This window comes from Mobula birostris, chromosome 26 (assembly GCF_030028105.1).
Source record: "Mobula birostris isolate sMobBir1 chromosome 26, sMobBir1.hap1, whole genome shotgun sequence".
Classification (NCBI taxonomy): domain Eukaryota; kingdom Metazoa; phylum Chordata; class Chondrichthyes; order Myliobatiformes; family Myliobatidae; genus Mobula; species Mobula birostris.
This window is the reverse complement of record NC_092395.1, coordinates 2,194,660-2,217,151: the sequence shown is the minus strand read 5'-3', so window position 1 is coordinate 2,217,151 and position 22,492 is coordinate 2,194,660. Positions and strand designations below refer to the sequence as shown.

The window sequence follows — 22,492 nt, the reverse complement described above, 5'->3', positions numbered from 1 at the left end:
GATGCTGGAAATTCAAGCAACACACATCAAAGTTGCTGGTGAACGCAGCAGGCCAGGCAGCATCTCTAGGAAGAGGTACAGTCGACATTTCAGGCCGAGACCCTTCATCAGGACTAACTGAAGGAAGAGCTAGTAAGAGATTTGAAAGTGGGAGGGGGAGTGGGAGATCCAAAATGATAGAAGACAGGAGGGGGAGGAATGGAGCCAAGAGCTGGACAGGTGATTGGCAAAAGGGATATGAGAGGATCATGGGACAGGAGGCTCAGGGAGAGGGAGAAGGAAAAGGGGGAGGGGGAAAATACCCAGAGGATGGGCAAGGGGTATAGTCAGAGACAGAAAAAGGAGAGCAAGAGGAAGAATGTGTGTATATATAAATCAATAACGGATGGGGTATGAGGAGGAGGTGGGGCATTAGCGGAAGTTAGAGAAGTCAATGTTCATGCCATCAGGTTGGAGGCTACCCAGACGGAATATAAGGTGTTGTTCCTCTAGATGAACCAGTTACCTGCCAACTGGAGATGTATCTCAGTACCTATGCAGCATGAGCTCACGCCAGAGATGAAGCAGCAGAGCGAATGGTTAATGCCAAGCTGAGATGCAAATAGAGAAAGCTCAGAGACTTGGAGAAAGCTTGTATAGACATGGAGAGAACACATGTAGAGGCTGCACTCAGGGTACTCTGGGAAGAGTGTAAAGCTGAGGCTGTCTTAGTAGAGGCAAAGACGCATGAAGCAGCAGCTGTCTTAGACAGTGGGAAGTCTACAAACCAGAATCAGTCATGCTTTGCCATCACAACAACCAATGCAGCTTACAAAAGAATATGTCCAAATACACTTTAGCTACAAAAAAGATAGTGCTCCAGCTTTACAGGTAGAAGCAGTCCACAACAAACAACCAACATGCCTTTTACTTAGTCCAGGTGTTAACAGTCAGGACTTACAGCAGCAAAGACCCACAGCACCCACTTCTACAGTTTCACCACAGCAAAGGCTTTATTCAAGTTGCTACTGATATTAATCACATCTGTATAGTCATGGACAGACTGACCTTCCATCCATCCCATCTGGCACAATGCCCTTATTCAGGTAATGCAAAGGGTTCAGAGAAATATTACAGGCAGACTGGCGATAATTTCTTAAGGAGTATTCAATATGTTTCAAATGTTGTGCTTCAACAGAACATCAGGAAAAGGACTAAGGCTATCAAACATTGCACTGAGTACAACAGTGATCATCACATGTCAGCACTTCATTCAGGGCCAACCCCTTGGGCTACTACTAGTTCCAGCACAGCTGAGGCAGAGCACAGCAGGGAGCCAGTTGAGCATGCGTCAGATATACGTAGCTACTTCCTCAAACAGAGTTATGCGGAAAGGGATATCAAAGCAAATCCTGCTCTAAAATATGTCTAACCAGCATCTACCTGAAAGGATACCCTCAGCAAAAAATAAACGCATATGTTATATTGAATGACCAGAGCAATGTGTTGTTAGCAAGTCAACATTCTTTGCATTCAGTATTCAAGGTTTGTTCTCCTCATTCACTTTAAAGACTTGTTCTGGGACATAAGTTTCTGGAAGAGCCAGTGGATTTGAGGAGTAAATAGGAGGGTAGGTCTACATGCCCTTTCCAACCCTCATTGAATAAGACCATTCACAAACAAGAGAAAATCTGCAGAGGAAAAGAGGAAATTCAAGGAACACACAAAATGCTGGAGGAACTCAGCAGGCCAGGCACCATCTATGGAAAAGAGTAAACAGTTGACATTTCAGGCCAAGACCCTTCATCAGGACTGGAGAGAAAAGTTGAGAAGTCAGAGTAAGCAACTTGCAGGAGCATAGAAAGAAATACAAGGTAATAGATGAGAGCAGGAGAGGGGGAGCAGTGATATAAAGAACTGAAAAGTCAATTGGTGAAAGAGATAAGGGGCTGGAGAAGTGGGAACCTGAAAGAAAAGGACAGATAGCCATGGAAGAAATGGAAGGGGGAGGAGTACTAGAGGGAGATGATTGGCAGGTAAGGAGATAAGGTGAGAGGGGGAATTGGGAATGGTGGAGGAGGAGGGGGCAATTACCAGAAGTTCAAGAAATTGATGTTCATGCCATCATGTTGGAGGCTATGCAGACAGAATATAAGATGTTGCTCCTCCAACCTGATTGTGGCCTCATTGCGGCAGTATAGGAAGCCATGGACTGACATGTTGGAATGGGAAGTAGAATTAAAATGGATGGCCACTGGGAGATTCTGGGTTTTTTTCGGTGGACAGAGTGTAGGTGCTCAGCAAAGCAGTCTCCCAATCTAAGTCGGATCTCACACCAGAAGCACTGGATACAGCAGATCACTCCAACAGACTCACAGGTTAAGTGTCACTTCACCTGTTTGGGGCTCTGAATGCTAGTGAATGATGTGGTCTAGGGCAGATGGGCACTTGTTCTGCTTGCAAGAATAAGTACCAGGTGGGAGATCAGTGGGGAGGAGCAAATGGACAAGGGAGTTGTGTAGGGAGTGATCCCTCCAGTAAGTGGAAATTGAGGGGGGAGACAGGGAGATGTGTTTAGTGGTGGGATCCCATTGGAAATGGTGGAATTACATGCTGGACATGGAGGATGGTGGGGTGGTTGGTGAGGACAAGAGGAACCCTATCCCTGGTGGATGTGGTGAGGGCAGACATGCACAAAATGGAAGAGATGCAGATGAGTGGAAGAAAAGCCCCTTTCTTTGAAGGGGGACATCTCATTACTTCTGGATGAAAATCCCATCCTGAGAGCAGATGCAGTGGAGACAGAATTACAGAATTAAGAGACAGGAATGATATATAACACACACTCATGGTATAGTCCAGGTAGCTGTGATAAGATATCAGTAGATAAGCTGTCTGAGATATAGAGATCAAGAAGTGGACCAGGCAAGTCTAAGGGCAGGGTGGAAGTTGGAGACAAAGTTGATGAAGTCAACGAGCTCAGCATGGGTGCAGGAGGCAGCACCAGTACAGTTGTCTGTGTAGAGTAAGAAAAATTGGGGAGTGATGCTGGTGTAGGCTTGGAATAGACAGTTCCATATAGCCAACCAAACAGCCGGCATAGCTGGGACCTATGCTTTGTTTGAAGGAAGTAGGAGGAGGAGAAATTATTAAGTGTGAGTACCTGTTCCACCAGATGGAGGAGAATGGTGGTGGAGGGGAACTGGTTGGGTCCAGAAAGGACATAGCTGATAAGATTCCCCCATTCGATTCTTCTGCTCCTGTTGGTTGGCAGAGACACCATCAGTGCGCATAAGGTATATAAACAGCACAATGGTAGGCACAATGCACCTTATTCCCAATGACTGGACCTGGGCTGGGTCATCATGGGTGAAGTCTATCTTGATAGAGCTCATCAACCCACTGTCAGTACACTTAAAACTAATGTCCAGAGAATGGATGCCCAAGTCATTTCAGCCTCAGAGTATGAAAGAGATCATTGAGGGTAAGCAAACCAAACACCCTGCCATAACTACCTCTGCTCAACTAGATTCAGGCAAGCTAGTCGTTTGTCACTCAGAAGATGATTAAAAGCTGACATCTTCCATTGAAGTTGAGGTTTTCCTTTGAATCATGAAAAAGACAGTCTTTGCAGTGTTTGCATATTTGTAAGCAACCTCAGCACAGAGCAACTGAATTGGGCAAAGGTTAGAATCCTTGTTCTTTTTCAAAGACAGGTGAATGCAGAGGATGTGCAGTGCATCACAACACAGGAATTTTCTTTCAATCCAAAGTTACCTTAGTGAACTCTGTCCCTTTCTTAACTCTGAGGGGCTACAGCAAGTTGAAGGACATATTAAGAGAGCCCATCTCACTTCAGAGGTACCTCACTCATGATGGGTGAGCACCATATCACCAGCTAGACATTACCATGAGCAAGTAGGTCATCAAGGATGACATTTTCGAAGAGAGAACAGTTAAAGACTGCAGTAAAACTGTTTCAAGACTAGTCTCTAAGACCCTACATTATTTTGTGAAAGACGTAATGAAATTATCATTTGACTTTTAATTTCAGTATTAGGTTTGATGTCATAGATGTCAGGCAGGGAGTGTTCTGCCTCTCAAGACACTTTGTTTTGTACAAACATCACTTCCTGTTTGTTAGCTGATTTTTGACATAATTTCCTGCGTGGTGTAATTCTGATTTCGACTTAAAGCACACGCTATAGAAAAATATCTGTTTTCATCCACTCTTTATTTGCAATTGAAGTAGCAATAACTTTTCAGAAAGTTTTCTCATTTAAAAACCCTGAAGAAAGCTTTCAGCTCAGTTGATTTTTGAGAAGGCATTTAATTCACTCCCTAGCTTTGTACTGCAAGTGTAGTAGAGTGAAAAGATAACTCATCTCCTAAGGCATTGCCTGCTAATTGGGAGATATGTCTGAACACCATATGCTACAATGTCAGCTTTCAACCTGAGCAACATCAGTTGCCAAGACCTAGAAGTTGAACTCCCTGCCTAGCTTTGTATTGCGAGGGCAATTGCATTTCTACATCATTGTAAAAAATCAGACAGGTGCAATGATTACATAGACAATTAACAGTTTTGAATCTCAGTTAACATCTCGCAGAATTCTGAATAGGTCCAATTGTTAAGAATGTAATTTGTCCTTTCATAACTTCAAATAGTGTCTATAAGATTAAGATCAGCTCAATCTCATTAACTAACAATGTGCAGATAGACTCAGGCAAGAAATTGGCTCGCATACACATGAATAAATTCTGACAAAAACTGGTCAGTATATACATTTCTGTACTGTGTAAATCTTTCTTTAAATTGAAACTTTGATTTGATATCTCTTGGGCAGAAGGATTGAGTGCACATGGGTTGAGAGTGAAAAGTTTGAGAACACAAGAGAGAACTTCGTCACTCAGAGGGTCATGAGAGTGTGGAACAAGCTGCCAGCACAAGTGACACATGCGAGCTGGTTTTCAACATTTAAACAAAGTTTGAATAGGTATATGGATGGTAGGGGTATGGAGGATTATGGTCCTAGAGCAGGTCAATGGGAGTAGTTAGTTTAAGTGGCTCGGTATGGAATATATGGGCCAAAGAACCTGTTTCTGTGCTGTACTTTTCTATGACTCACTCACACTAAGGCCAGTGGATGTGCTCCCTACTCATTAAAAAGCAGACCTTAACTGGAAATTCACAGCTGCTGTGTTACTTTCAAGTGGTTTTCTTAGTATTGACTTTTTATGTTGAGGGCATCCTCCACAGTGAAATGAGATGTAACTATATGTGCTAAATGGGATAGATTCAAAACAGCATCTATTAGTCACTCTGGACTATTGCCAACAGAAGAATTGTACTCCAGCACATTGTTTCATTCTACTAGTACCACCAGCAGACCTAATTCCCTTTTTCTATTCCCGACTCTGGTCTCTTACCTATTCTATTCACTTGCTTATCACCTCCCTCTGGTTTCCCTCCTCCTTCCCATGATCCACTCTCCTCTCCTATCAGAGTCCTTCTCCAGCATTTTACCTTTTCTAGTTATCACCTCACAGCTTCTTACTTCAACCCCCCCACCCACCCACCTGGCTTTGCCTACTACCTTCTAGCTTATCCTCTTTACCCTCCCTAACACCCACCTTCATATTCTGGCATCTACCCCCTTTACTTTCCAGTCCTAGTGGAAGGTTCTTGGCCCGAAATATCAACTGTTGATTCATTTCCATAGATGCTGCCTGTGCCTGACCTGCTGAGTCCCTCTAGTATTTTGTGTGTGTTCCCCTGATTCAGTACCGTGTGCAAAAGAGGATGCTTGGGTCAAGTGCGTTTAAAATTAAGGTGCCAATTTAGGGAACCTAAAACAAAGGATCACATACCAAAAGGAATGCTTTCGACAAGCCTGAGCAATTCCACAAACTACAAATCATAGCAAGATTCTACAGCCCTGTGACATCTAGCCATAAATGGTGGTGAACCATTAAACAACTAGAAATGGAAGCTGCACAAGCATTCTGTTCAATAGCAGCAGAGATCAAATGTGAGCACAAATTAAAAGGGCCTTTGCATACAGTTGCTAGAATTGTTGAGTGTGTGATCCATTTTGGCTACCTACTGAAGTTTTTAATGTCATTGAAGCTGATCTTGAGCCAATTAGGTTTACTCAAATAAAAATAGATAGGAGCACTGTGTCTCAGGAAAATACATTTAAGTTGGAGTGCTGAAGATCTGTGTTCCATGACAAGTTGTACATCAAGCCAAGGCTTTCATATACAGCTATCATGTTAGCATCTGCTGATAATTCAGGAAAATTGACAAGGGTTGTCATACCTACAAAGATCAGGGCAAATCCAGTTCTGCGCCAAGTGCATCAAGATGCAGCTCCTAAGGGACTGCGTTACGGAACTGGAGCTGCAGCTCGATGACCTTTGTCTGGTCAGGGAGAGTGAGGAGTTGATAGAGAGGAGTTATAGGCAGGTGGTCACACCAGGGCCACGGGAGGCAGACAAGTGGGTCACGGTTAGGAGGGGGAAGGGGAAGAGTCAGGTAGTAGAGAGTACCCCAGTGGCTGTGCCCCTTAACAATAGGTACTCCTGTTTGAGTACTGTTGGGGTGGGGGGGGGGTGGAGACAGCTTACCCAGGGGAAGTGACAGTGGCCGTGCCTCTGGCACAGAGTCCGGCCCTGTAGCTCAGAAGGGTAGGGAAAGGAAAAGGAGGGCAGTTATGATAGGGGACTTGATAGTAAGGGGGTCAGATAGGCAATTCTGTGGATGCAGTCCAGAGACCCAGATGGTAGTTTGCCTCCCTGGTGCCAGGGTCTGAGATATTTCTGATCGTGTCCAAGATATCCTGAAGTGGGAGGGTGAGGAGCCAGAGGTCGTGGTACATATAGGTACCAATGACAAGGTAGGAAAAGGGAAGAGGTCCTGGAAGGAGAATATAGGGAGCTAGGAAGGGAGTTGAGAAAAAGGACCGCAAAGGTAGTAATCTCGGTATTACTGCCTGTGCCACGCGACAGTGAGAGTAGGAATGCGATGAGGTGGAGGATAAATGCGTGGCTGAGGGATTGGAGCAGGAGGCAAGGATTCAAGTTTTTGGATCATTGGGACCTCTTTTGGCGCAGGCGTGACCTGTACAAAAAGGACGCATTACACTTGAATCCTAGGGGGACCAATATCCTGGCAGGGAGATTAGTGAGAGCTACTGAGGTGACTAAACTAAAATGGTTGAGGGGTGGGAATCAAATTAAAGAGGCTAGGTGAGAGGTTAGTTTACAACAGGGGGATGGGAACCAGTGCAGAGAGACAGGAGTGTAAAGTGAGGGTAGAAGCAAAAAGTAGTAAGGAGAAAAGTAAAAGTGGCAGGCCAACAAATCCAGGGCAAGCATCAAAAAGGGCCACTTTTCAACATAATTGTACAAGGGCTAAGAGAGTTGTAAAAGAGCGCCTGAAGGCTTTGTGTCAATGCAAGGAGCATTTGTAACAAGGTGGATGAATTGAAAGTGCAGATTGTTATTAATGATTATGATATAGTTGGGATCACAGAGACATGGCTCCAGGGTGACCAAGGATGGGAGCTCAACATTCAAGGATATTCAATATTCAGGAGGGATAGACATGAAAGAAAAGGAGGTGGGGTGGTGTTGCTGGTTAAAGATGAGATTAACGCAATAGAAAGGAAGGACATAAGCCGGGAAGATGTGGAATCGATATGGGTAGAGCTGCGTAACACTAAGGGGCAGAAAACGCTGGTGGGAGTTGTGTACAGGCCACCTAACAGTAGTAGTGAGGTCAGAGGTGGTATTAAACAGGAAATTAGAAATGTGTGCAATAAAGGAACAGCAGTTATAATGGGTGACTTCAATCTACATGTAGATTGGGTGAACCAAATTGGTAAAGGTGCTGAGGAAGAGGATTTCCTGGAATGTATGCGGGATGGTTTTTTGAACCAACATGTCGAGGAACCAACTAGAGAGCAGGCTATTCTGGACTGTGTTTTGAGCAATGAGGAAGGGTTAATTAGCAATCTTGTCATGAGAGGCCCCTTGGGTAAGAGTGACTATAATATGGTGGAATTCTTCATTAAGATGGAGTGTGACAGCTAATTCAGAAACAAAGGTTCTGAACTTAGAGGGGTAACTTTGAAGGTATGAGACATGAATTAGCTAAGATAGACTGGCAAATGACACTTAAAGGATTGATGGTGGATATGCAATGGCAAGCATTTAAGGATTGCATGGATGAACTACAACAATTGTTCATCCCAGTTTGGCAAAAGAATAAATCAAGGAAGGTAGTGCACCCGTGGCTGACAAGAGAAATTAGGGATAGTATCAATTCCAAAGAAGCATACAAATTAGCCAGAAAAAGTGGCTCACCTGAGGACTGGGAGAAATTCAGAGTTCAGCAGAGGAGGACAAAGGGCTTAATTAGGAAGGGGAAAAAATGATTATGAGAGAAAACTGGCAGGGAACAAAAACTGACAGTAAAAGCTTTTATAGATATGTAAAAAGGAAAAGACTGGTAAAGACAAATGTAGGTCCCCTACAGACAGAAACAGGTGAATTGATTATGGGGAGCAAGGACATGGCAGACCAATTGAATAATTACTTTGGCTCTGTCTTCACTAAGGAGGACATAAATAATCTTCCAGAAATAGTAGGGGACAGAGGATCCAGTGAGATGGAGGAACTGAGTGAAATACATGTTAGTAGGGAAGTGGTGTTGGGTAAATTGAAGGGATTAAAGGCAGATAAATCCCCAGGGCCAGATGGTCTGCATCCCAGAGTGCTTAAGGAAGTAGCCCAAGAAATAGTGGATGCATTAGTGATAATTTTTCAAAACTCGTTAGATTCTGGACTAGTTCCTGAGGATTGGAGGGTGGCTAATGTAACCCCACTTTTTAAAAAAAGGAGTGAGAGAGAAACCAGGGAATTATAGACCAGTTAGCCTAACGTCGGTGGTGGGGAAACTGCTGGAGTCAGTTATCAAAGATGTGATAACAGCACATTTGGAAAGCGGTGAAATCATCGGACAAAGTCAACAAGGATTTGTGAAAGGAAAATCATGTCTGACGAATCTCAGAATTTTTTGAGGATGTAACTAGTAGAGTGGATAAGGGAGAACCAGTGGATGTGGTATATTTGGATTTTCAAAAGGCTTTTGACAAGGTCCCACATAGGAGATTAGTGTGCAAACTTAAAGCACACGGTATTGGGGGCAAGGTATTGATGTGGATAGAGAATTGGTTAGCAGACAGGAAGCAAAGAGTGGGAATAAACAGGACCTTTTCAGAATGGCAGGCAGTGACTAGTGGGGTACCGCAATGCTCAGTGCTGGGACCCCAGTTGTTTACAATATATATTAATGACTTTGATGAGGGAATTAAATGCAGCATCTCCAAGTTTGCGGATGACACGAAGCTGGGTGGCAGTGTTAGCTGTGAGGAGGATGCTAAGAGGATGCAGGGTGACTTGGATAGGTTAGGTGAGTGGGCAAATTCATGGCAGATGCAATTTAATGGGGATAAATATGAGGTTATCCACTTTGGTGGCAAAAAATAGGAAAACAGATTATTATCTGAATGGTGGCCGATTAGGAAAAGGGGAGGTGCAATGAGACCTGGGTGTCATTATACACCAGTCATTGAAAGTGGGCATGCAGGTACAGCAGGCAGTGAAAAAGGCGAATGGTATGCTGGCATTTATAGCGAGAGGATTCGAGTACAGGAGCAGGGAGGTACTACTGCAGTTGTACAAGGCCTTGGTGAGACCAAACCTGGAGAATTGTGCGCAGTTTTGGTCCCCTAATCTGAGGAAAGACATCCTTGCCATAGAGGGAGTACAAAGAAGGTTCACCAGATTGATTCCTGGGATGGCAGGACTTTCATATGATGAAAGACTGGGTGAACTAGGCTTATACTCGTTGGAATTTGGAAGATTGAGGGGGGGGATCTAATTGAAATGTATAAAATCCTAAAGGGATTGGACAGGCTAGATGCAGGAAGATTGTTCCCAATGTTGGGGAAGTCCAGAACGAGGGGTCACAGTTTGAGGATAAAGGGGAAGCCTTTTAGGACTGAGATTAGGAAAAACTTCAGAGTGGTGAATCTGTGGAATTCTCTGCCACAGGAAACAGTTGAGGCCAGTTCATTGGCTACATTTAAGAGGGAGTTAGATATGACCCTTGTGGCTACAGGGATCAGTGGGTACGGAGGGGAGGCTGGTGCAGGGTTCTGAGTTGGATGATCAGCCATGATCATAATAAATGGCGGTGCAGGCTCAAAGGGCCGAATGGCCTACTCCTGCACCTATTTTCTATGTTTCTATGTCATTATTCTTCTCTCGATCATAATTAAAGTGCTGGAAAAATTAATTAAAAACACCAATGTTCTCCAATAACCTATTGATGTTTAGTTTGGGTTTTGTCTGAGTCACTTAGCTTCAGACCCCATTACGTTACACTTGGGGCAAACATGAACCAAGGGGCTGAAACAGGGGTAGCATTAAGGACTTACAATAAGATGGGAACACACTTGGTTGCAGTAGCCTTTCTGTATCCAGCAAATAGTGCAAATGTTTGTTCTAAAAGGTTTTTCTTGTGTTGCGGGATCCTAATGGACATTGGTATTATAAAATACTGCAAGTCTGGTTCATTGGTGAGAAGGAAGGCAGGGGAGCTGTGAGACCTCAGTTATTGCATTACAGTTACCCAGGGAGGAGGCACCGGAGGGCAGTGTTGGAGAGACAGATGCTCAGCAGGTGCGCTGATATCTTGTTGCATTGGGAGTTGTCCCTTGCAGACTGGTTGTCCCATTGGTGCTGCTTTCTAGTGTTCAGTCCCTAGAAAACAAGCCAGATTTCCTTTGTCGGTGGCTGACCCTGTGTGAGATGAGAAACAGCTGTGTGTTTGTTCTTGCAGAAATGTTGCTCCATGCACTGTCAATCTACAGGCCATGCCACTCCTTGTACTAATATTATTTTGTGATTGTGCTATAGTAACTATATAGGAATTAGCTACTAGTCCTGGTATCAAATTACTAATTTCACTCAATCTATTCACCCAGAACTTACCAAAACAACTAATATGGGGAATAGGTTTATTACAGTAGTCCATTATGGGTTATTTATGAGGGAAATGCTGAGTAAAGAATCTTAAATTTTGGAATTCATTGCCACAGTTGGCTGTGGAGGCCAAGTTATTGAGAATATTCAAAGCGGAGGTTGATATGTTCTTGATTAGTCAGTGCGCCAAAAGATACATGGAGAAGGCAGGAGAATGAGGTTCAGTGGAAAAATAAATTATTAATGATAGAATAGCAGAGTGGATCTGAAGGGGGCAAGTGGCCTAATTCTGCTCCTAAGTCATGGTCTTATAATGTTTACACTGAATACAAAAATTAAAAGGAATGTTCCACTCCACTGTAGAAGTCCACATCTTGAGCACAAAGTTCAGCCCTGTATTCTTCTTTAAAGATAAAAAGGGGCTCACTGCTGAATAGATTAAATGAACACAGTTAATTGAAATTGTAAAAAATCAAGTGGAAAATGTGAAAGAACAGGTTCAGTTTTCGGGTTAAGTTTTTTTTTTTAAAACGCCTTTTATTGGCTATGAGTCAGAAGTGGTTTTTTTGTAATATTCTGAGTTCATTGGCTTGGTGCAAAAAAATGCATTGCATATGTGCAAATGTTACTAATTTGTCTGAATTTTCCCAGTTGCTTATTGCTGCTTTGGCAGCAACATTTTTATCTATATCCATTCTCAGAAATGTAAATTAAAGTCTGAGACCAGTCTATCATGTTTTTGCATGCATGCTCCTTTGCTGAAATAATCCTGTTGAAGATTGAATGGTGCTTGTCCTTGTACTAGCAAATGTCTGTTTGTTCCCTTGGGTGCTGTTTATAGTGGTTGAACCTGGGACACTGTCTTAAGAATTGGGTCAGATCTGGGAGCATTTGGAAGAGGACTTTTGGTCTTAGGGTGGAGCATGAGCTGAGTGTCTGAAGATTGGAAAACACAGGAGGAGAGATTTTTGACAACTGATGAGGGTTCTTGAAATATTGGGCCAAATCTGGGATCATTGGAAATGAAATTCTGGGAATATAGAGAGAGTGGACTAAGGGCTTAATAGGATTTGGATGTCTGTAAGATCAGAGTTCTAGGAATGAAGTTGATGGGGATTTGAGCACAGGACTGTTTCTGGAATTTGGAAGCAGGTACTAAGTACGGGCAGGGGGTTATTGGCTGCCAGCAGGACTTGTAAAAAGGGTTCTCTGACTTTGCAGAACATGGTCTGGCAATATTCAGAGTTGTAGCAATCTGGCAAAATGGGGAATAACTTTGAACTGGAATGCTTTCAGGTCAGTGAGATCCAAGCAACAGACAAGACTTAAACATCATATTGGATCTCTGCTTCTAAACTTCCTCTCGTTACATCTCTGCACCCTCAGATACCGCCACCCTGTTTATCACATCATAAATCTCATGTCTCCCTGGGTCTGCCATGAAATATTTAACAATTGCCTTCAGTATTTTTGGAAAATCATTGGTTGGAGATGTACTATTTCCTCTGCAGTCTCTACAAGTTAGAGCAGAGGTGAAGTATACACTTGTTCTGAATTTTCATTTATTCATTTTCTAGTTTTGGGTCTTAATGAGAAGGCCATTGTTTATAGCCTTTACCTTCTCAAGGGCAATTAGGGGTGATTAGCCACCACATTAAATTGCTGCTGTCTCTCTGGTAAAGATACTGCCACCAGTCTGTTGGGGAAGGAGTTCTATTAATTATATCTGGTGCTCATAAAGTAAGAGTTACAGAGCATGCTACTACTGCTACTGCATACAAAGCATGGAAATGAGATATTCAGCCCAATTTGTTGATGTTAACTAAGTTATCCACTAGAGCTGGCCCTATTTGTCCGAGTTGGACCCATATTGACCCATATTGACCCTCTTCTATCTACATTCTGATTGTGCCCTCCTGAATCACTTCCTCTGGCAGCTTATTCCATAAACACACCATCCACTGTGTGAAAAAGTATCCCCTTACATTCATTTTAAATCTTTCCCCTCTTTTAAATGTATATCTTTCAGTTTCTCTGCATTCCTCAGGGATCGCTCCCTACACAACTTCCTTGTCCATTCGTCCCCCCCATCCCTCCCCACTGATCTCCCTCCTGGCACTTATCCGTGTAAGCGGAACAAGTGCTACACATGCCCTTACACTTCCTCCCTTACCACCATTCAGGGCCCCAAACAGTCCTTCCAGGTGAGGCAACACTTCACCTGTGAGTCAACTGGGGTGATATACTGCATCCGGTGCTCCCAATGTGGCCTTTTATATATTGGCGAGACCCGACGCAGACTGGGAGACCGCTTTGCTGAACATCTACACTGTCCACCAGAGAAAGCAGGATCTCCCAGTGGCCACACATTTTGATTCCACATCCCATTCCCATTCTGACATGTCTATCCACGGCCTCCTCTACTGTAAAGATGAAGCCACACTCAGGTTGGAGGAACAACACCTTATATTCCGTCTGGGTAGCCTCCAACCTGATGGCATGAACATCGACTTCTCTAACTTCCGCTAAGGCCCCACCTGCCCCTCATACCCCATCTGTTACTTATTTTTATGCACACATTCTTCCTCACTCTCCTTTTTCTCCCTCTGAATATACCTCTTGCCCATCCTCTGGGTGTCTCCCCCCCCCCCCCCCCCCCGTCCTTCTTCCCGGACCTCCTGTCCCATGATCCTCTCATATCCCCTTTTGCCTATCACCTGTCCAGCTCTTGGCTCTATCCCTCCCCCTCCTGTCTTCTCCTATCATTTTGGATCTCCCCCTACTTTCAAATCCCTTACTCACTCTTCCTTCAGTTAGTCCTGACGAAGGGTCTCGGCCTGAAACGTCAACTGCACCTCTTCCTACAGATGCTGCCTGGCCTGCTGCATTCACCAGCAACTTTGATGTGTGTTCCTACACTTAATACTTTGATTTATGAATGCTTGGATGCCAAAAGCCTTCTTTACAACCCTGTCTACCTGTGACGCCACTTTCAGGGAATTATGTATCCCAGATCCCTTTGTTCCTCCACACTCCTCAGTGCCCTGCCATTTACTGTGTATGTCCTATCTTGATTTGTCCTTCCAAAATGCAACACCTCACACTTGTCCGCATTAAATTCCATCTGAAATTTTCTGGCCCATTTTTCCAGTTGGTCCAGATCCCTCTGCAAGCTTTGAAAGCCTTCCTCGCTGTCCAAAACGCCTCCAATCTTAGTGTCATCAGCAAACTTGCTGATCCGATTTACCACATTATCATCTAGATCATTGATTATAGACAACAAACAATGGTTCCAGCACAGATCCCCAAGGCACACCACTAGTCACAGGCCTCCAGTCTGAGAAGCAATCCTCCACTACCACTGTCTTCTCCCACAGAGCCAATTTCAAATCCAGTTTACAACCTCTCCATGGATACCTAGTGTCTGAACCTTCTGAACTAACCTCCCATGTGGGACTTTGTCAAAGGCCTTACTAAAGTCCATGTAGACAACATTCACATCCTTTCCTTCATCTACTTTCTTGGTAACCTCCTCGAAAAACTCTACAGGATCCATTAAACACAATCTACCACACACAAATCTATGCTGACTATCCTTAATCAGCCCTTGGCTGTCCAAATACTTGTATATCTGATCTCTCAGAACACCTTCCAATAATTTACCTACTACTGATGTCAGGCTCACCAGCCTATAATTACCTGGTTTACTTTTGGAGCCTTTAAGCAACAGAACAACATGAGCTACCCTCCAATTCTCCAGCACCGCACCCATGGCTAAGGACATGTTAAATATTTCTGCCAGGGCCCCTGCAATTTCTACACTAGTCTTTCTCAAGGTCCGAGGAAATATGTCAGGCCCGGGGGATTTATCTACCTTTATTCACTGTAAGGCAGCAAGCATCTCCTCCTCTTTAATCTCTAAATGTTCCATGACACTACTGCTTGTTTCCCTTCCTTCCATACACACTATGCCAGTTTCCTAAGTAAATACTGATGCAGAAAAACTGTTTAAGATCTCCCCCATCTAGTAAGGCTCCACACATAGACAACCACTCTGATCTTCGAGGGGACCAATTTTGTCCCTTACTATCCTTTTACTCTTAACATACTTGTAGAAACCCTTTGGGTTTACCTTCACATTATCTGCCAAAGCAACCTAGTGTCTTTTTGCCTTCCTGATTTCCTTCTTTAGTATTTTCTTACATTTTCTATACCCTTCAAGTACCTCATTTGTTCCTAGTTGCCTATACCTGCTATACACCTCTTTTTCTTAACCAGATTGCCAATATCCCTTGAAGACCAAGGTTCCCTATGCCTGTTAACTTTGCCTTTAATCCTGGCAGGAACATGCAAACTCTACACTCTCAAAATTCCACCTTTGAAGGCCTTCCACTTACTGAACACATCCTTGCCAGAGAACAACTTATCCCAATCCACTCTTCCTGGATCCTTTCTCACTTCCACAAAATTGGCCCTTCTCCAATTTAGAATCTCAACTTGAGGACCAGACCTATCTTTATCCATTATTAACTTGAAACTAATGACATTATGGTTACTGGATCCAAAATGTTTGCCTACACATACTTCTGTCACCTGACCTGTCTAATAGGAGATCAAGTATTGCATCCTTTCTCATTGGTACCTCTATATATTGATTTAGAAAACTTTCCTGAGCATACTTGACAAACTCCAAGCCATCCAGCCCTTTCACAGTGTGGGAGTCCCAGTCAATGTGGAAAGTTAAAATCCCCTACTATTACAACTTTGTTTCTTACATCGGTCTGCTATCTCTCTACAGATTTGCACCTCCAATTCTGACTATTGGGCAGTCTATAATACAACCCTGTTAGTGTGGTCACACCTTTCCTGTTCCTCAGCTCCACCCATATGGCCTCTGTAGAGGAGCCTTCCAGGCTGTCCTGTTTATGCACAGCTGTGATATTTTCCCTGAGTAGTAATGCCACTCTTCCCCCTTTCATCCCTCCCCCTCCATCACGTCTGAAACAACTGAACCCCAGAACGTTAAACTGCCAGCCCTGCCCTTCCTGCAACCAAGTCTCACTAATAGCAATGATGTTGTAATCCCACATGCCAATCCACACCCTGAACTCATCTGCCTTACCTACAATACTCCTTGTATTGAAATAGATGCACCCGAGAACATTTCTATCACTTACAAACCTTTGATTTCTGTCTATACATGCAATCCTCACATGACCTTTATCCTCCTCACTATCTGCTCTAACACTCTGGTTCCCCTCCCCCTGCAAATCTAGTTTAGACCACCCCCCCCAGAGCAGCACTCACTAACCTACCCACAAGGATGTTAGTTCCCCTCCAGTTCAGGTGCAAACCATACCGTCAGATCACATCCCACCTTCCCTGGAACAAAGCCCAGTTGTCCAGAAACATGAAGCCCTCCCTCCTGCACCATCTCCTTAGCCACATATTTAGCTGCATTATCTTCCTACTTCTAGCCTCACTAGCACATGGCACAGGTAGCAATCCTGAGATTGCAACCCTGGAGGTCCTGTCCTTCAACTTTGCACCTAACTCTCTAAACTCTCTTTGTAGGACCTCCTCCTCTTTCCTATCCATGTCATTGGTCCCTACATGGACCACAACATCTGTCTGCTCACCCTCCCTCTTGAGAATACCAAGAACTCAATCCAAGATATCACATACCCTGGCACCAGGGAGGCAACAGACCATCCAGGATTCTCAATCTCTCCCACAGAACCTCTTATCTGTCCCCCTAGCTATTGAATCCCCTATCACTACTGCTCTTCTCCTTCCCCTCCTTCCTTTCTGAGCTGAGGGTCCAGTCTCAGTGCCAGAGACATGACCACTACATCTTGTCCCTGGTAGGTCATCCCCATTAACTGTATCCAAAACAGTATACTTATTGTTGATGGGAATGGCCACAGGGTTGCTCTGCTCTTTCTGTCCATTCCCCTTCCCTCTCCTGACAGTCACCCAGCTACCTGCCTCCTGACTCTTAGGGGTAACTATCTCCCTGAAACTCCTGTCTATTTCTTCCTCCACCTCCCAAATGATCTGAAGTTCATTCAGCTCCAGTTCCCTAACTCAGTTTGTCAGGAGCTGCAGCTGGATGCACCTTTTACAGGTACAGTCATCAGAGACAATTGTGCTATCCCTGACTTCCCACATACTGCATACAGAACACTCAACTGCCCTAACTGCTGCCTCCATTACCTACTCCTAAGTTAACTAAATTAATTAAAGGAACTTACCAGGCCTCACCTCACTGGGAGCAAGCTCATCCTCAGCCTCTGCTTGCCAAAGCCTCCCACTCCACAGCTCCACAGAGCCACTCACACTCCAGCCACTTCTCTTCAGTTACCCCTCCTTATATTTGTCCCTGCTAATTATCTCAAGTACTCACTCCCTCTAATCAACTAATCAACACTCTTTTAACCCTTCAGTTGCCCTCCACACTCCTTTTAAAGCACACTCACCTCAGCTCCTCAGCTGCTTCCCAGCACTCAGCGCTCTCCCGAGCCCCTCGCTCTTCCTCCTGCTGTGACGGTCCCGCGATCACACTGTCGCAGGACCACACCCGGAGCACTGGACACACTATATGACCCTGTCACGTACCTCATGATGGGTTAAAGAACCAGCAGAGATGGAAAACACTTTGGAGTCCCGTATTGCTATTACTAATGATATTTTTAGTAACTGTGCAATGCAGTACTATAAATGTAGATATATAAAACAAGTTAGCAATGATTATATATAAGTAAGTGTGGAAATATATGAAAACCAAGCTTCAAGTGTAGGGGTAAATAGATACAGTCTTACGATGATGGGTAAAGTTCAGTTCAGTTTGTGGTATTGAGTTGAGCAGTGATGGAGAGAGAGAGAGGGAGAGATTTGAGTCTTCAGGTGAGCTGACGCCGTCGATCTTCCCGTTGTCCTCCGAAATCCTTTAGAAGTCACTGACTGTGACCACAACAAAGGGGACCTTCTTCTGTGGTGGAACTATAACCCAAGCGAGGGTTGGGCACACAAATATCTCCCCACCGGTCACGCCCTTTTCACACTACGAGAGCCACTGATCGATCCGCCTGATCGATCCTCCAAAACCAACTTTTTCTGTGGGCACAGCAAAGCTCATTCAGTGTAGACATGTAGACATGCTGCAGAAAACCCATAATATCATCCAAAGCTGTCTTCGTCTTTCTCTCTCTCTTAAAAAAAAGATGTCAGTGTTAAATAACTCTCTCTCTCTCTCTCTCTCTCTCTCTCTTTCTTTCTCTCTCCCCCTCTCCCCCTCCCCATCCCCTTCCCCCTCCCCCTCCCCCTCCCTCTCTCCAAAATCACAGTTCATAGGGGTAATTCAGGACCCCATCACAACCCCAACAGACTCATGGGTGTAGTGCCCCTCACCTGGAAGACTGTTTAGGCCCAGAACGGTAGCGAGGGAAGAGGTGTAGGGGAAGGTGTAGCACTTGTTCTGCTGGCTAGGATAAGTGCCAGGAGGGAGATCAGTAGGGAGGGACGAATGAACAAGGGAGTCATGTTGGGAGCGATCCCTGCAGGAAGCAGAAAGTGGAGGGAGGGGCGAGAAAGATGTGCTTGGTGGTGGGATCCTGTTGGAGGCGGCAGAAGTTTTGGAGAATTATTTGCTGGATGCAGAGGCTAGTGGGGTGGTAGGTGAGGACAAGGAACCCTATCCCTGGTAGAGTGGCGGGAGAATAAGGTAAGAGAAGACAGACATTTCATTGAAAGCTTTTTTAGAAATTACGATGCATTCCCTTAACTCAATTACCATTCCATTAATGACCTATCCACACAGACTCAACACTGTAATTGCTGTCAAAGGTGCATCTACTAACTACTGACTTGAAGGGGGTGAATACTTATGCAATTAATTATTTTGTGTTTTTTTGTTTTTTTTTATTTATAATTCACTTAGTTCACTTTGTAGAGATGTTTTCACTTTGACACAAAAGTCTTTTTCTGTTGATCAGTGTTGTTAAGGCGTACAGTGTGTTGGCATTCATCAACTGTGGGATTGAGTTCAAGAGCCTTGAAGTAATGTTACAGACCACTTGGAGTACTGTTTTCAGTTCTGGTCACCTCACTACAGGAAGGATGTGGATACTATAGAGAGAGTTCACCCCCTTCAAGTCAGTAGTTAGTAGGTGCACCTTTGACAGCAATTACAGCGTTGAGTCTGTGTAGATAGGTCTCTATCAGTTTTGCACATCAGGACCCTGCAATTTTACCGCAGAGTTCTTTACAAAACTGCTCAAGCTCTGTCAGATTGCATGGGGATTGTGAGTGAACAGCCCTTTTAAGTCCAGCCTCAAATTGAGCCTGGACTCTGACTTGGCTACTCCAGGGCATTAACTTTGTTGCTTTTAAGCCATTCCTTTGTAGCTTTGGCTTTATGCTTGGGGTCATTATCCTGCTGGAAAACAAATCTTCTCCCAAGTTGCAGTTCTCTTGCAGACTGCATCAGGTTTTCCTCCAGGATTTCCCCATATTTTGCTGCATTCATTTTACCTTCTACCTTCACAGGCCTTCCAGGGCCTGCTGCTGTAAAACATCCTCACAACATGATGCAGCCACTACCATACTTCACGATAGGGATGGTGTGTTTCTGATAGCCAAAAAGCTCAAATTTTGTTTCATCAGACCATAAAACCTTCTTCCATCTCCTACATGCCTTCCGACAAACTCTAGCCGAGATTTCATACGAATTTTTTTTCAACAGTGGTTTTCTCATAGCTACGACTGGTGAAGCACCTGGGCAACAGTTGTTGTATGTGCAGTCTCTTTCCATCTCAGCCACTGAAGCTTGTAGCTCCTCTAGAGTTGTCATGGGTCTTTTTGTGGCCTCTTTCACTAGTCCCCTTCTTGCATGCTCACTAAGTTTTTGAGCAGGTTTACAACTGTACTATATTCTTTCCATTTCTTGATGATTGATTGACTGAACTGTACTCCAAGGGATATTCAGTGACTTGGAAATGTTCTTATATCCATCTCCTGACTTATACCTTTTAAGAACCTTTTCAAGGAGTTGCTTGGAGTGTTCTTTTGTCTTAATGGTGTAGTTTTTGCCAGGATACTGACTCACCAGCAGTTGAACCTTCCAGAAACACATGTATTTTTACTACAATCAATTGCTGCACATGGCTGCACACAGATTGCCAAAACTGATCTCCATTTAACTAATTATGTGACTTTTAAAATCAGTTGGCTGCACCAGTGATGATTTGGTGTGTCATATTAAAGGGGATGAATACTTATGCAATCAATTATTTTGTGTTTTATATTTGTAATTAATTTAAATCACTTTGTAGAGATCTGTTTTCACTTTGACACAGAAGAGTCTTTTTATTTTTGTTGATCAGTATCAAGAAAGCCTAATTTAATCCACTGTGATTCAATGTTGTAAACAATAAAACATGAAAATTTGTGGTGGCGTTAGTAGGAGAAGGATGAGTACTTTTTATAGGCACTGTATGAGTATTCAGTGTCCATATTGCACATCCCTCTCCCTCTGGGTGCTGTCAGTGCTTTTCAAAGTTCAAAGTAAATTTATTAACAAAGTACACACATGTCACCAGACGCAACCCTGAGATTCAATTTTTTGGAGGCGTTCACAATAAATACAAAGAAGCACTTTTGCAAAAGATATGAGATGAATCAGAATCGAGTTTATATCATTTCAACATTTGGATAGGTATATGGATGGTAAGGAGGGGTGGAGGATGTTGTGTATTCAATATTTCAATATTATTTGAATAACTTGTTTATATATCTATTGGTTTATTAAGCATTCTTGTTTATGAGTTATATGAAAAAGTACATTAATTGCATACATCATCAGGCTACCATGTAATGCATGTGCATTTTGTAAAATTTAAACTCGAAGTACACTCGTGCCTTCAGACTCCCATGAGTTTCTTTGAATTAATTTGATGTTTTGGAAGTTACAAAGCATAACAGAAGGGGTAGGGACAAGGTGCAGATTGATGGGGCGGGGGAGGGGAACAGTTTAAATGGTCTGGCATGGACTAGATGGACCGAAGGACCTGTTTCTATGCTGCACTTTTCTATGACTCTATAAGCACTGTAGAATCAATAAAAAAAAGCACACAAGATGGACAAACACCCAACATGCAAAAGACAATAAACTGTGCAAATACAAAAAGAAAAAAACAAATAATAAATAAATATCAGGAACATGAGATAGAGTTCTTGAAAGTCAGTCGGTAGGTTGTGGGAACAATTCAATGATGGGGTGTGAAGTTATCCCATCTATTCAAGAGTCTGATAGTTGAAGGGTAATAATTGTTCCTGAACCAGGTGGTGTGAGTCTTGAGGCTCCTAAACCACCTCAGTTTTCCCTTCTGATGTTGGAACTTATTTCAACCTAATGCTAAGTAATAGCATCCGTTAGTCTGCAAGACCATGGATCTGCGTCTGGAAAGTCTTCACCCTCCATGGCCTGGGCAAGGTTGTATGGAAGACCAGCAGTTGCCCATGCTGCAAGTCTCCCCTCTCCATGACACCAATGTTGTCCAAGGGAAGGGCATTAGGACCCATACAGCTTGGCACCAATGTCGTCACAGAGCAATGTGTGATTAAGTGCCTTGCTTAAGGACACAACACGTTCCCTCGGCAGGGGCTCAAATTCATGACCTTCAGGTCGCTAGTCCAATGCCTTAACCACTTGGCCACGTGCCCACAACCTAATGCTACATTGTCATTATTGATACACTTAATTATTTTACCTAACAATGTCCTAAAAGACTTTTTAGTTAACATTTAGCCTGCCCATAAATTCCCTTTGAGAACAAAATGTATACTTCCTACCTTGCAGATTGTTGGCTGAGATCCTAAGCCACCAGCCACAAGCAAGCTAGGCACAGAATAGCACAAAAAAATTGATCCACGTCTATGAATTCTCTTCATCATAGGCTGTCACAATGTAATGTACAAATTATATTTTAAATGTATTCAGTTTTTAATGTCTTCCTACAGTGCTGTAAATAAAATAAGTTTTCTTATTCTGCTGGTTATGTCATTAGAATCAGAATAGGGTTTAAAATCATTGGCATTGTCGCTAAATTTGTTGTTTTGCAGCAGCAATGCATGACAATACTCAAAAAAGCTATTAATTACAATAATAAATAAATAAATAAATGTGTATGTGCAGAAGGGAAGAAGCTGTTCCTGAAACATTGAATGTTTGCATTCAGGCTCCTGTACCACCTTTTTAATGATAGCAATAAGAAGAGGGCATATCCTGGGTGATGGGGATCCTTCATTTTTGAGGCATCGCATTTTGAAGGTGTCCTCAGTTCTGGGAAGCCAGTGCCTGAGATGGAGCTGGCCGAGTTAACAACTTTCTGCAGCTTTTATTGATCCTATGCAGTGGCCCCTCCATACCAGATAGTGATGCAACCAGTTAGAATGCTCT

General features: G+C 43.5%; 1 protein-coding gene across 1 annotated transcript in view; it reads left to right on the top strand.

Annotated features, from left to right (window-relative positions):
- The window catches only part of LOC140188037 (A disintegrin and metalloproteinase with thrombospondin motifs 6-like), a 214,837-nt gene that overhangs the window by 94,063 nt on the left and 98,282 nt on the right, over positions 1 to 22,492 (top strand). The window lies entirely within an intron of this gene.